Source organism: Dermacentor silvarum, chromosome 5, assembly GCF_013339745.2.
Source record: "Dermacentor silvarum isolate Dsil-2018 chromosome 5, BIME_Dsil_1.4, whole genome shotgun sequence".
In the NCBI taxonomy this organism is placed as follows: Eukaryota; Metazoa; Arthropoda; class Arachnida; order Ixodida; family Ixodidae; genus Dermacentor; species Dermacentor silvarum.
In genome coordinates, this window is record NC_051158.1 from 27396508 (window position 1) to 27409655 (window position 13148).

The window sequence follows — 13148 nt, forward strand, 5'->3', positions numbered from 1 at the left end:
GTGTGCTGCCGGGTGTTCTGCTGTATCTGGTGGCACAAGTGTCCTCATATGCTCTTAACTCTTTCAGGCACAGTGGTAAGCGTTGCTGACCACCAATTCAAATTTTTTTGCAGTGCCACCTATACAGTGGAACCTCATTGATGCGATCTTCACGGGAACCGGAAAAGAAAGCGTATACATAATAATGTATAATAATGCGAAGCACGTTCCTTCTCTCGCGTGTGTTTCCCGGTAAATAATATTACGGTTGCGTAAGCTACTCCACATTAAGCTACATCAAGCGGAAAAACTGGAGCTGGGCAGGCCATGTAATGCGTAGGATGGATAACCGGTGGACCATTAGAGTTAGAATTGATACCAATTAGAGAAGGGAAGCGCAGTCGAGGACGGGAGAAAACTACCCACGAAACACAAAACTTCTCGGAACGGCTACGTCTTGGTCTACGCGAAGACGTTAAACAGATGCTCTTGGAAACATTATGGAGCAGGAAGTACGGTTAATCAAATATGCTATTGTGTTTCAGCTGTGGTAACAGCCCACCTCTGGCGTCACCGGAGTACGCTTCGGTGAACGTCTTGAGAGCGTATAACTCAAGAACTTTTTTAGATGTTTTGGTCGGAAAATGGGCAACATGCTTGGGCGTGCGCGTGCAAGTGAAAAAGATTTAAAATGCGCGTGCCCGACGCGCAGCGTTACATTCCGTGCGACTTTAACAAGCCATATGCAATCCGTTAACGTCGCATCATATAGCTTTTCGCTGCTTTCCCCCTTTGGGTGAACAAGCAGAAAAAGCCCTGCGGGGTTATTTGATTCCTTTCCGATTTTTTCACTTAATGAGTCTGTCACGACAGTCAAAGTTTAGAAGAAAAAAAAAAAAAAAGCGGCTGGGCGCACACGTGCGCGCCATCTCAGCGTCCTTATCAGAGTCGTGCCTTCCTTTCCCTTTGCGTGAACAAGAGGTGAAGGCGGAATTGTGATACCAGCTATCGTCACCGATAGATCTGGCCGCGCGGGGTCGGAAACGTGCGCTCTGTTTGAGCTAACTGCAATCTCCTTGGACCGCACCAGGGGGCACGCTGAAGTTTCCGCGAGCGATTCAAAGGGCCGTGCTCATGTTCGCAAGCGTTCGCTCACCAGTGCCCTCATAGTTCTCTTCCCAAGTCTTTTGCTCACGTTCAAGCCTTGACCAGCGCCTGCAGATACGGTGCAGTTCCTTACGGTACGTATACGTTTACCTGCTACAACTTGCACGCCACTTTTGTTTTGACGGGCCTGTGCTGGCGCGAAGTTTAGACTCGAATATATTTGCATGCATGGTATGTAGCAGAACGTTATTTTGGGATCGGGGAGGTAAAGCTGGAGTTTCACATAATTGGTTGAATGATTACAGAAATTCTATCTGCGTGTGGCCTTTAACATGGCAGCTGCGTGCTGCATTGCGTAGTATACCGGGGCTTAGGTGGGGTGTTGAAGTTAGGAAATTTGCAGGCGCAAGTTGGAATCAGCTAGCGCAAGACATGGGTAATTGGAGATCACAGGGAGAGGCCTTCGTCCTGCAGTGGACATAAATATAGGCTGCTGATGATGATGAAGCTACTCCGAGTGGAAAAGTAACCTACAGCATAGAAATCACGTAGTGACGTCACCACGGTCTAGCAACTCATTCGGTTCATTCCAGGCTACCATGGGTAGGCCACGGAAAGTAAAGACGCCAGAAGGACAGCGTGAATATAATGTTGTGATGTAATAAAGGATGTGGTTAAGTACATTTCACTTGTCTCTGGTTTCACTCTTTGTAAAGCCACGTGTGTGAATTCAAGTGACGTCACAATTAATGGGTAATCGTTGTGGGTGTCTTTATAGCTTCGCTGTCCAACCACCTTCACAGCGTGGATTGGAGCCACAGTTTTTTTCCCACAAACATGCTCGGATTCCACCCAGATGTGTCGGCGCAGGACGTTTTTCTGATGCTTGAGCAGGACGTCCTGCACCCGGTAAGCGGTTCGGAAGACAGCATTGGGCTGGCTATCGACGTAAAAAAGGCACTCGACGTGATTTCCCACCAAGCAATACTGGAAGGACTCTACGGTAGGTTGCGGGTCGGCAGAAAACTATAGGTGGGGTAATGAAGTTAGGAAATTTGCAGGCGCAAATAAGAATCAGCTAGCGCAAGAAAGTGGTAATTGGACATCACCGGGAGAGGCCTTCGTCCTGCAGTGGACATAAATACAGTGTACTGCAGTGTAACATAAATATAGGTCAATGATGATGATGATGAGCCAGCTTTCTGAGAAACCGTACGGCCACCATCGGTCTGGGCTCAACTAGATCTAAACACTTTTTAGTTCCCGATCGAGGAACCCCACAAGGGTCCATACTCTCCCCCCTCCTATTTAATGTGGGAATGCGTGAACTCGCACAGGAACTGGATGTGAAGCAAGCCCTATAGGGAGCGCCATTTACGCTGACGATATTACGCTGTGGGCAAATCGGGGATCCTACGGGGATAAGCAGGAGCTTCTCCAGTGGGCAATCCAACAGGTCGAGACTTTCACGCAAGGGGCCGGCATGACATGTGCCCCAGAGAAGTCCGAATTTATTCGAATAAGAGCAAAATACGCGAGACGACAAAATCGCCCAAGTTTTGACCTGTTCTTGGACGGGGGGCGTGTAAGAGAGGTGATTAAACTGCGCGTCCTGGGATTATGGATCCAACAAACGGCCGGAGTATATAGCGCGCACACTCCGCCTCCTCAAAGGTACTACACAAAACGTACTGAGATGATCCGTAGGGTTACGAGAACCCGCGAGGGCTTCTTGGAAGGGGAAACGATCCGACTGGTACACACCTTTGTCATCAGTAGGATTAAGTACGCACTCCCCTTCCAAAGCATTACTACAGCATTACTATAGCATTACCAAGCAGGAGCTCAAACAGCTTGAAGTCATCATTCGGTGGGCATTTAAAGCTGCTCTAGGGCTCCCTGAAAATACCAGTACAGAACGTTTAGAGAAATCGGGAATCCACAGTACCTTCGAGGAATATGTTACGGCTACCCTCATCGCGCAAAGGGAACGGCTGTGCGCAACAACGCAAGGTCGGGCCATATTAACCAAACTCGGCTTTGCACTCCGCCCCGAGTTCAGTGCAGAAGAGACAGTGCAGATGGCCCAGGAAGTCAGGCAGCACATAATGATGTCCCCAATTCCGAAAAATATGAGTCCGAGATATAATGCGGGGCGCCGGATGGTCCGAGCGAGAACCTTGTACCAGATATTTAGAGGACAATCGGACGTGTACTACACAGATGAGAGTCAAACGGGCAGGGAGAAGTATACGGTGGTAGCCACGAACCAAAATCGTGTGATAGCTGCATCGGTCAGGGCAAAATCTGTCAGCACAGCAGAAGCCGCAGCGATTGCACTTGCAATTAGGGACGCGGGGAATATAGGGACGTATCTGCGGCCATACTGACGGACTCGCAAACCGCCTGTCGCATGTATCTCTCCGGGACGGCGCTGCACTTAGTACTAAAAATTCTAGAGTCAAATTACCGGATTCCACAACCTGACTTGGTGCCCCGCACATGATTGCATGGATCGGGGGAACACTATTGCGGACCGGCTAGCTCGCGCACTAAGCATCCGAGCTGCGGACAGACCTAGTGACGAGCCCCCGTCTACACCGCGCGACATCCTAGAATACCAGACAGGAGCAGAGACAATATATGGACACCCTCACCCAAAGTTAAACAGTCACCAGGCGAGGAACTGGCGCCGACTTCAAACACACACGTACGCAAACCTACAAACAGCCGTATTCACCAAACACGATAAACTGACGAATGCCCGTGGTGCGGGGACACGCCAACGTTACTGTATATATCACGTGGAAATGCCCAAACACCGACACATATAAACTCCACACAACTAAAAACACAATATTTTAACAAGCAATGGGAGGCGCGGCTTGCAGACGAGGATCAGGACAGCCGCCTGGCTTTCCTGGACCAAGCCCAGCGAGCCGTTCGCGCCAGTGCTTGGGGCCCCTAGTCCCCTGGACTAGGGGCCCCAACGAATTTTCAATTTCAATTTTCAAATTTCAAAAAAGATTTCAAATTTCTTTTTTTTTCATTAAAGTCTCTCTCTCTCTCTCTCTCTCTGCACGAGTTAACACAAGACCTCAACAGTACAAAACAAATTGTGCATCAAAATTATTACTTTCTTTTAAAATCAATCAATGCACCTAAAAGAAATTCGCAACGTTGTGCCCCATTTCGTGCGTTTTAGGTAGTTGCCGGCCCCACAATTATGACATGGAGCCTCAATTCCTTGAGCAGCACAAATAATTATAACATCACATTTTATGCAGCTAGCTTTAAATGTACTGCAAGTGCAGGCTTACTTTAAACATAAAGCAGGAGACTATTCTCATCACTGAAACATTCATGCGATGTCACAAACTCCAGCACGAGCCAGTTGGCTGAGTGCAGTAGTTTTATAATGACCTTGTCACTAAACGCCGTCAAATTGACCATTCCAATTGCACGCTTCTTCTTTAAGTGCAGGAGGACTCTCTCCCCTGTTATCCTGTCGAGTGTTGAATATGTTTTCGCTGCATGGTCATGGTGTGTGTGCATGCGTCAGTTGTGTCTGGTACCATGAGACCGCCACATCGAGTGTTGGTGACATGATTAGACTTCTGTTTCACGTCCAAAGCCACACTATACTTCGCACATGTTTTGAGCTGTCACACTGAAAGGTAATGTATTGTCGCAGCAGTGCGCATCTGAGCCAGAGAAAGAAGTAGAGTAGGGTGCGTGAGCTCGGCTGTACTCCGCGCCGGCTGGTCCTTCCCTGTGGCTTCCTCCCCTACTTCGTTTCACTCTCTAAATAAACATCTTTCGTAACATCTTTCGTGGAAGTGCGGGGTAAACCCTGGACGATCCTGGACGACCCAGCTCTACCGGCTCTGCGACGGAGTAGATGCTTGGTCAGGTTACCGCCACAAGCAGTGTACATCGCCGATTCCGGAGAAGGCATTGATGACCCCGCTGGCATCGAAACACAGCAATCACGCAAAGCAGGCTGGCTACTGTACACCGCTGCGAGAGCCACCCACCTTTTCGGGGAAGGTGACCGAAGACTTCGATGACTTGCTGAAGCACTATAAAAGAATGAGTCGCCACAACCACTGGAACACTTCGAAGCAGCTCGATATAACGTTTTTTTTTTTTTTTTTTTTTTTTTTTTTTTTTCTCGCTGGAACCGCGCTCCTCTGGTTTGAAAACCACATGAACATGCTGACAAGCTGGGACGATTTTGTAGAATTCACAATATACTTTGGGGACCTGATCTCTAAGAAAATGAAGGCTGAGCAGACGCTTTCCCGAAGAGCTCAGTTACCTGTCGAAACTTATACAACCTACATAGAGGCTGTTTTGAAACTGGATGGATGGATGGATGGATGAGGCTGAACCCTTTAAATCGGGCGGTGGCACACGCCACCTAGCCATGACTATTAACATATTTTGTACTTTGTGGTGGGTGAAATTTCACCCCTGCCTTGATTTTATCCACCAATCAGATAACCTCTGTTTGGTATCGGTATAGTAGCGGCGCCTGGTGGCGGCGAGAGAAGTTATATCTGGGTAGTACCAGTTTGGGTAGTATTGAGCCCTGGCTGTGGTGAAGCGCGTTTCTAGCCCGAGTTTTACGTCGATTCGCACTTTTTTCGGCCCTGTTGCGAGTGCGAATTCATTATTATACCGCATACATTATACGGTTTGCACTTCACACGAGGGTTTTGAATAACGTTAGCCCCCTTTCGAAGCAGCTGCAAACCTAATCTTTACCGGAACGCGTCGGAGGGTGTTCCCATTGTCCACACGCGCCTTATCATCCATGATGTGGTTTTGATGCTTGCTTTGCGCTTTTTCTTCTGAAAACGAGTGCTGACCTGTATGCTGTATGCCACGATTTCAATGAAGATATGCTCTTTGTATTCAATTTTTAGCCTGGCATTTTTTTGCGTACGCCAACGCCACGTAAATTTCCTTGGCTGGCTGAGGTATACAGCTTCGCTGTAAAAGATTGTTGCTATGTAGGGCGATAACCAGGTCTATATCACCTTTTCAAAGAGATTTCCGGCACACGACGTTAGCGATATAGGTCGTAAATTAAGTTTCGAATATCTCGGGGCTTCCCCGGTTTTGGAATAAGGATGATTTTAACGCGACCCCGTGTTGAAGAAAATCCGGCGTCGGCAACCGGCGTCGGCGTGCGATGCGGGTGGCGGAGAAATTCATCCCCATGTCACCCCGACCGCGCAGGCCCTCCACGTGGTGCAAGGTTTTGGTGAACAAAAATTGAATTTCGCACAGTGAAATCTGTCAGGAAAATGGTAAAAGTACGACTTTGGCGTCGGATTCGCCGTCGGATTGTTTACCAATTGGCGTCGGATATTGTAATTTGAATGTACGAGAAAAACTAATTCTGCTACGAGGAAACAAACACAAACCCCTTTTCTAGCATTTATACTAGACCATTCGGCCGGTAAAAAAAAATAACTTGTGGGGTTTTACGTGCCAAAACCACGATCTGATTATGAGGCACGCCGTAGTGGGGGACTCCGGAAATTTCGACCACTGGGGTTCTTTAACGTGCACCTAAATCTAAGTACACGGCATCCGGCCGGTAGTTCTCCTTGATCCACCCATATATTCTCAATAAAATATTCAGTTAACTGCGCTATGGTTTCGTTCAAATTTCGAATCATGGCGCTAATAATCTGGTCGGGCCCTAGCGCCGTGCAGAATACTAGAAACCATTGAGCCCGCCAATCCCTGTGCAAGCAGCTGCATCTTTCCCTGAGGTGGCATGAAGAATGAAGTTACGTAGCTCTCATGTCGTCAACCAACTTTCTGCATGGGAGTCCCGGTTGTGATTAGAAAATTGCAATAAAGTATTCCAGCGTGAAAATAAAGCCTTTTCATTTAGCAGAAATGATGGGCCTCTTAATAAAAACATGGCTCCAGGGCCCACAACGAACTACAGTATAGACCACTTATAACGTAACCGTTTATAGTGCAGGACCGGATATAGTACGGTCTTTTCAGACTCCCGCTAATTTTTCCATAGCACTCCATGTATACGCATACCGCTTACAGTGCAGCCGCGTCAGACGAAATACCGGTTATAATGCGGCTTCCGCGGGAAAATCCGGCCGACAAGGGTGGCAGCGAGCACGCTTCTCAAGAAGGTGCGTGCTCTCGGCCAGCGTGTGCATTATTCAATGCAATCAAACTCTCGTTAATTCGGACTACTTTCGGAGCTCGAGAAGCGCCGCAAATGCGCGACGCAAAGGAGCAAGAACGGCGCTAGCGTCCAACCGAAATGAAGCGGCGGAGTCCGCATCGCCACGGCCATCAGTTGAAAACGTACGGGAATTACAGCAATGCCGGAATGCTTCGAACCTATTTGTGTCTTTAAAGCCTGTATTCTCGTGTTCATGGCTGCGCATTCCACCACGTTGGCCGCGGGCTTTCGTAACTGCGTAGTCGTAATCCATGATCGCGTCGATAGCGGCCACGGTTTTTTCCGTAGCGGTTGCGGCGAAGAGTAGTTTCGTTTTTACTCGGTACGCGCGTCGGCCGCATGCCTAAAAAACTGCGTAGTCGCCATCGATGATTGCATAGATAGCGACCGTGGTTTCAACTGCAGTTGTTGCAGCGAATGGTAGTTAATTCATCCAGACTTGGTGCGTGCGTCGGGCGCGTGCCTACAGCACCGCAAAGTCGCCGTTTATAATCGCGTCGATAGCGGTCACGGTTTTTTTCTGCAGCGGTTGCGGCAAACAGTTGTTTCGTTTTGACTCGGTGCAAAGCTGTCGAACTTGAAGAGCACCGGCAACATCGCGATTATTTCTACGCACTTCTACTCTGCCAACAACCGCGCTCGTCGCTCGCTCGCCCGCACCGTCTCTTATCTCCACACGGCTCTGACCTTTATGCGCCGTGCATTCGCCGCTCAGTTTCCGTTGAAGCGATAGACCGCACGTACCTTCGCCCGCGGCGGCGTATGCGCCAGTCGTTGTCTGCAGTCGTTCAGTGTGATCTATTCATGTTTGCTTGTGCGCGCTCACACCACGCTTGTTCATTCAGTTAGTAATAGTCGGGCCACATTTTCCAACGCGCGCTACACATGCAATGCTGACCGGATCGGCAGTGCAGCACTACAGGTGTGTCCCTTCGCACGCGCTGCCCACGGGAAGCGCTTCTCATCAACACCACCGTTTCACACGCGCCTTCTCGTGGTCATCGAGTCTCTCTTCATGACAGTCTACTTACGCCGCAGCACACCTGCTTACTTAATCAGCTCATGTTTACTACAATTCATATTGCTACCAAAGCCGCTCACCTTACTTCGTATGACACTGCTGTGTTGCTATCGCATTCATTGCTTCGCCCTTAGGGCGAAACTGTGACATTTTTTTACTTGGTACGCGCGTCGGCCGCTTGCCTAAAAAAACTGCGTAGTCGCCATCGATGATCGCATAGATAGCGAGCGCGGTTTCGACGGCCAGTTGTTGCTGCGACTGGACGACTCGGTGCGTGCGTCGGGCGCGTGCCTTCAGCACCGCAAAGTCGCCGTTCATAATCGCGTCGATAGCGGTCACGGTTTTTTCTGCAGCGGTTGCGGCAAACAGTTCTTTCGTTTTGACTCGGTGCAAAGCTGTCGAACTTAAAGAGCACCGGCTACACCGCGATTACGTTTTCGCCAGCTCACTGGCGAAAACGTAATCGCGATGTGCGCGTGTCTCTTGGTCTACATGTTTGCATACGTGCAGGGCTTGAAAATCGTTGTTTTGGTTATAGTGCGGTACCGCTTATAGTGCAGATATTCGCGACTCCGGCGACTTACGTTATAAGCGGTCTACACTGTATTTGTGCTAGGCTAGTCAGTTCACTCGTAATTCCATTTGGTATACTGTAGCGAAGTGACGCAGCAGTTAGTTTTCTGACGCATCAGCTCACCAGGGAGACGACGGGGATGAGCTCTGGCAGCGGCAGGTGCAGATCGGCAGGTACGACGACAACAAGAAGTAACATTTGAAGAAACTAGATTTATTTAACTTGGCATTAACTTGGTTCCTTAAAACTGTACACACACACACATCTTATAGATGAAACGATGTCATACCGATCGTCGACGGCCTGCCTGACCGGCCTGGTCTCCCGTGGTGAAGTGGCGCCGTGGGCTGCTGTGTCCTTGCTCTCTCTAAAATGACCCAAAACCCCTTCCTTAAATGTGTTTCTACATTGTAACATCACGGGGCCCGCGGACCCGTGGGAGACGCAAGCCTCTATTCGTCAACCAGGCAAGCCGTCGTGCTCCAACAGGGACCAGAGTTTTGGGGACCACGCAGACATGGTCGCAACAATAGACCGTGAACAACAAATTTGGCATGCCTAAGGAACCTCCCCCCCCCCGGTACAGCCGCGCGTGGAGCGACCGCGCTTTACACGTGCACACACTCGTTCAAACCCGTTTCGGTATTCCTCAAGGTCGGGCGCGGCATACGTTCTTCGCGACAATACTTTTGAAATAACCAAAAATCAGTTTTGTGTGTGTTTTTGACAATTGTATAGCTTTTGCAGCCGTGATTTAGGCAAAATAAGTATTTTAAAGCGAAATTAAGCTTTGTACTAAGGACGTCGAGCCGAGTTTCGCCGTCGCCAGCAATTTGACCTTCATTTGACCGCAGCTACACTGTACCGCAGCTGCGCCGTAGCCTTCGCAACGCATCACGTGACTCGCTGCGCGCCTGGCTAAGAGGAGTGCCGCGCTCGCCTACAAAAAAAAAAAAAAAAAAAAAATTGTCAGTGTGCAAGCTTGCGACTCGCCGCGCCGAGCTCAACTAGAGTGTACTGGAATTGTCTAGTACACTCTAAGCTCCGCTACAGGGTCTAGAAGCTCCGCCGTCGCCGACGGCTTGGCGCATGCGCTCTCCGCAGCTGGGCCGCCGCAGATGTTACGGCAGATGTTTTTTTTGTTTTTTTTTTCTGAAGGAACTACTGCACTCAATACTTAATGTAACACACAAACAGAAAGCAAAATGAATGCAATTTTCACGCATAAACGTTTTATTAACGAGATATATGCCATAAAAAAGATATAAATTGTTAAAGTCAAGATTGTGCGATAAAATTGAACAAAGTTTGTAAAGACACGCTTGGTATCTACTAAGAAAAAAGACGTTACGAAAATCATGAGGTATACAAAATGTATTGCCGTCTATTAGACACTATCTCCGAAAAAAATAAAAAATTCTTAATTGAACAGGTATTCCGCTACGAAAATTCAACTGCAAGCACTATACAGTTGGGCGTGCGGGCTGCGGCCGCCGATGTTCCGGGCTTGTTTGCGTTGCCGTCGCTTTCACTCAAAGTACAACGAAAAGTCAGCGTCATGTCACTCGCTGCTATTCGATTTGTCGATAAGATTAGCCGCAGAGGCAGCGGAATCGCGATATTTGCAATCTTCCGAAGCGCGCGCGTCGTTTCTGGAGCTGGACGTTTTTGCATTCTGCTTTGACGGTCGCGAAACTTCGGAGCCCGTTTAAAAATCACCGCTTGGCGGGGGAAAAAGCGAACTGCTTAGAAAACAAAAAATATTGTTTCTCCTCTTTCATGAACGATGGCACAGTGTGTGCGTGAGGGGCGCGGGAGGTCCCGAAGGAGACGTTTCAAAGGGTGTGACTGTTTTCACAACAAATCCGTGCAGGGGCGGGGCCTCGCCTCGATGACATATCACCATTTTGTTTGTTTGTATTTTTCCTTCTCTGGCGGCGCGGTCGGTTGTTCTCCGGTGCTGGGCGCCGACGCGAAGCGGCGGTCGTTGGGGTGTTGCGGAGCGCTGCGTAGCAACACCCCAAATTATAACAAAAATACTGCTCTAGTCAGGTAGACTGCTCCTTCCCTGATAGCGAGATTATATTTGGATCATCAAAACAGTGATGCGTTTATTTAGGAATACCATTGATCCCTTAACAACAGCCACAATTGTGCCTATAGTCACCACCAGCCCAACCAGCGCGTTCTCCTTTGAAACGCCGCCAAACAGAGAGGGGAAAAAATTACACCATCTTCCCGTAGGAGAACCCATGGGGTCGACTCAAGGTAGTTTTATCAGCTTTATAAACTTGGACATGCAGGAGCAACGCGCAGAACTGTTGTCGACGCCGTCGGCGTTTTGCCCGCGTTCGCACCGAACGCGTGCGGCGTTGGTGACTGTTGCCGGTGCCTCTGGGGCGCCTACCCTCGCGCCTCTAACCTAAGCTGCTTCGCATTATCGCGCGCGGAGTCGCAGCTGTTGCCATTCGTTGCGCAATCCGGAGAGGAGAGGAGGAATGCTGAGCGGAGAGGAGATGAGACAAGGAGAGGAGGGGGAGGAGGATGCGCATACGTAGTAGGGGTGTGGACGCCACACGGCGGATGGAGGGAGTGACATAGCCCCGACCATAAGATGCGTCGCATCTAAAAAAAATGTCGCAGTTTCACCCGAAAGGTGAAGCATCAATAGAGAGGTTTAGCTTGTCCGGTAATCGGGTAGAAGCGGGCGGTCGGGGCGTTGGGGCGTGTTAGCGGAACCGTAAAAGTGAGCGGCCTGTATGGTGCTGTCACCTGGTGGCGCAGAGCTCAAACTGACAAAAACAGCTAATATTGCAGTAACCAAGTGTGTTCTACTTCGCTGCTGGTGTAAATTTTCGGCAGCATTTATTACTGCTCCCGTAAGCATCTATGGGCCGTTATGGATGGTTGTGTCAGTGTAGAGATGGGAAAGAGCCTTTCTGCATACTGTTTTATCTTGCTCAGTATGCTCTCTCCACATACTGACACTGAGTTCTGCTGCCATCAGTATTACAGTGCAGTTTACCTGAGGTGATAGTGGTATTTATTGGCTGTACTTGCTTGTGGAAATGGCATTGGTGGCTTTTGCATATGGATCCATGCATTTTCATATCAGTGCAAGTCTACTGGCACATAAGGTGCACATGCAGTGCAATGGTAAGTAGACCTAACCAGCGAAACTAAAACAAGCCTGAACATTGAATGTCCACACGGCAGCCACAGCAGTGCTTCCCAAGATGGCTACTAGCCATAAGAGGAGAGAGCATTAGCTGAGCTACCAGCTGGCTTGTAGAGGTCTAGGTCTAGAGTACAGCTTAGAAAAGAAGGCTACTATATAGATGTGGCCTTGGCTATATCAAGCTGGAAGGTAGAGGACTACTATGTAGTTGTGTGCGTCCTGGGAAGGTTGAAAAAGCAATGGGAGGCTGCAAAAGCTGTGTTGCTCTAAAGCCTATTCATAAAACCAGTTTCTGCTATGGCAGCGAATGTGACAGCTGCGTTCGGCGTTCCAAGCGCGTTCCCGACACATTTGCTATGCCGATGCCAGACAACAGCCCCCGAGGTGTGACGCCACGACGGATCACACCGTTTTCGATGCACGCAGCAGGCCGCACCTTTTTTTTTTTTTTTTTTTATCCAGCGGCCGTGACCAAGGACAGATTTGGTAAGGTGCAGTTTGTTGTTTTCTCTCAAATTCCATTCACTTTGCCATTTGAAGGTCGACGCTTTAGCGAAGAGCTTGAAGCCCATCCATAGCTGGTACCTTTATTTTTGAAATAGTCTGGTGTTGTGCATTCGCAGTACCCTCATCGACCTTTTCATTTCCTGGAATCCTGACGTGGCTTGGGACCCAGCAGAAGCGGATGGATGGACCTTGACATAGTTGTGACATGTTTTAAATACTTCCTATGAAGGGTTCGTGCTCACACTTCAAATTAAACGCCATTAGTGCACTCAAAGAGTCTGTATAAACGACTGCTTTTGAGTGTTTGCCGGTTACAATTTTTTCCAATGCCATCCACAGAGCATAAAATTAAGTTGTGAAAAAAAAAAAAGACAAACTGTGGCAGCCAACCGTACGTTTCCACGTACCTTGGGCGACACTGCTTCCCACATAATTTCGTATCTTTGACACGTTGGTGTAAAATTCTGTGCAAGTGTTGCACTTTTCTTGTACTGCGTGAAACTCGTGTATTGTGTGTTCATGTGGGGTATCCCGCTTTTTAAGTGTGTTT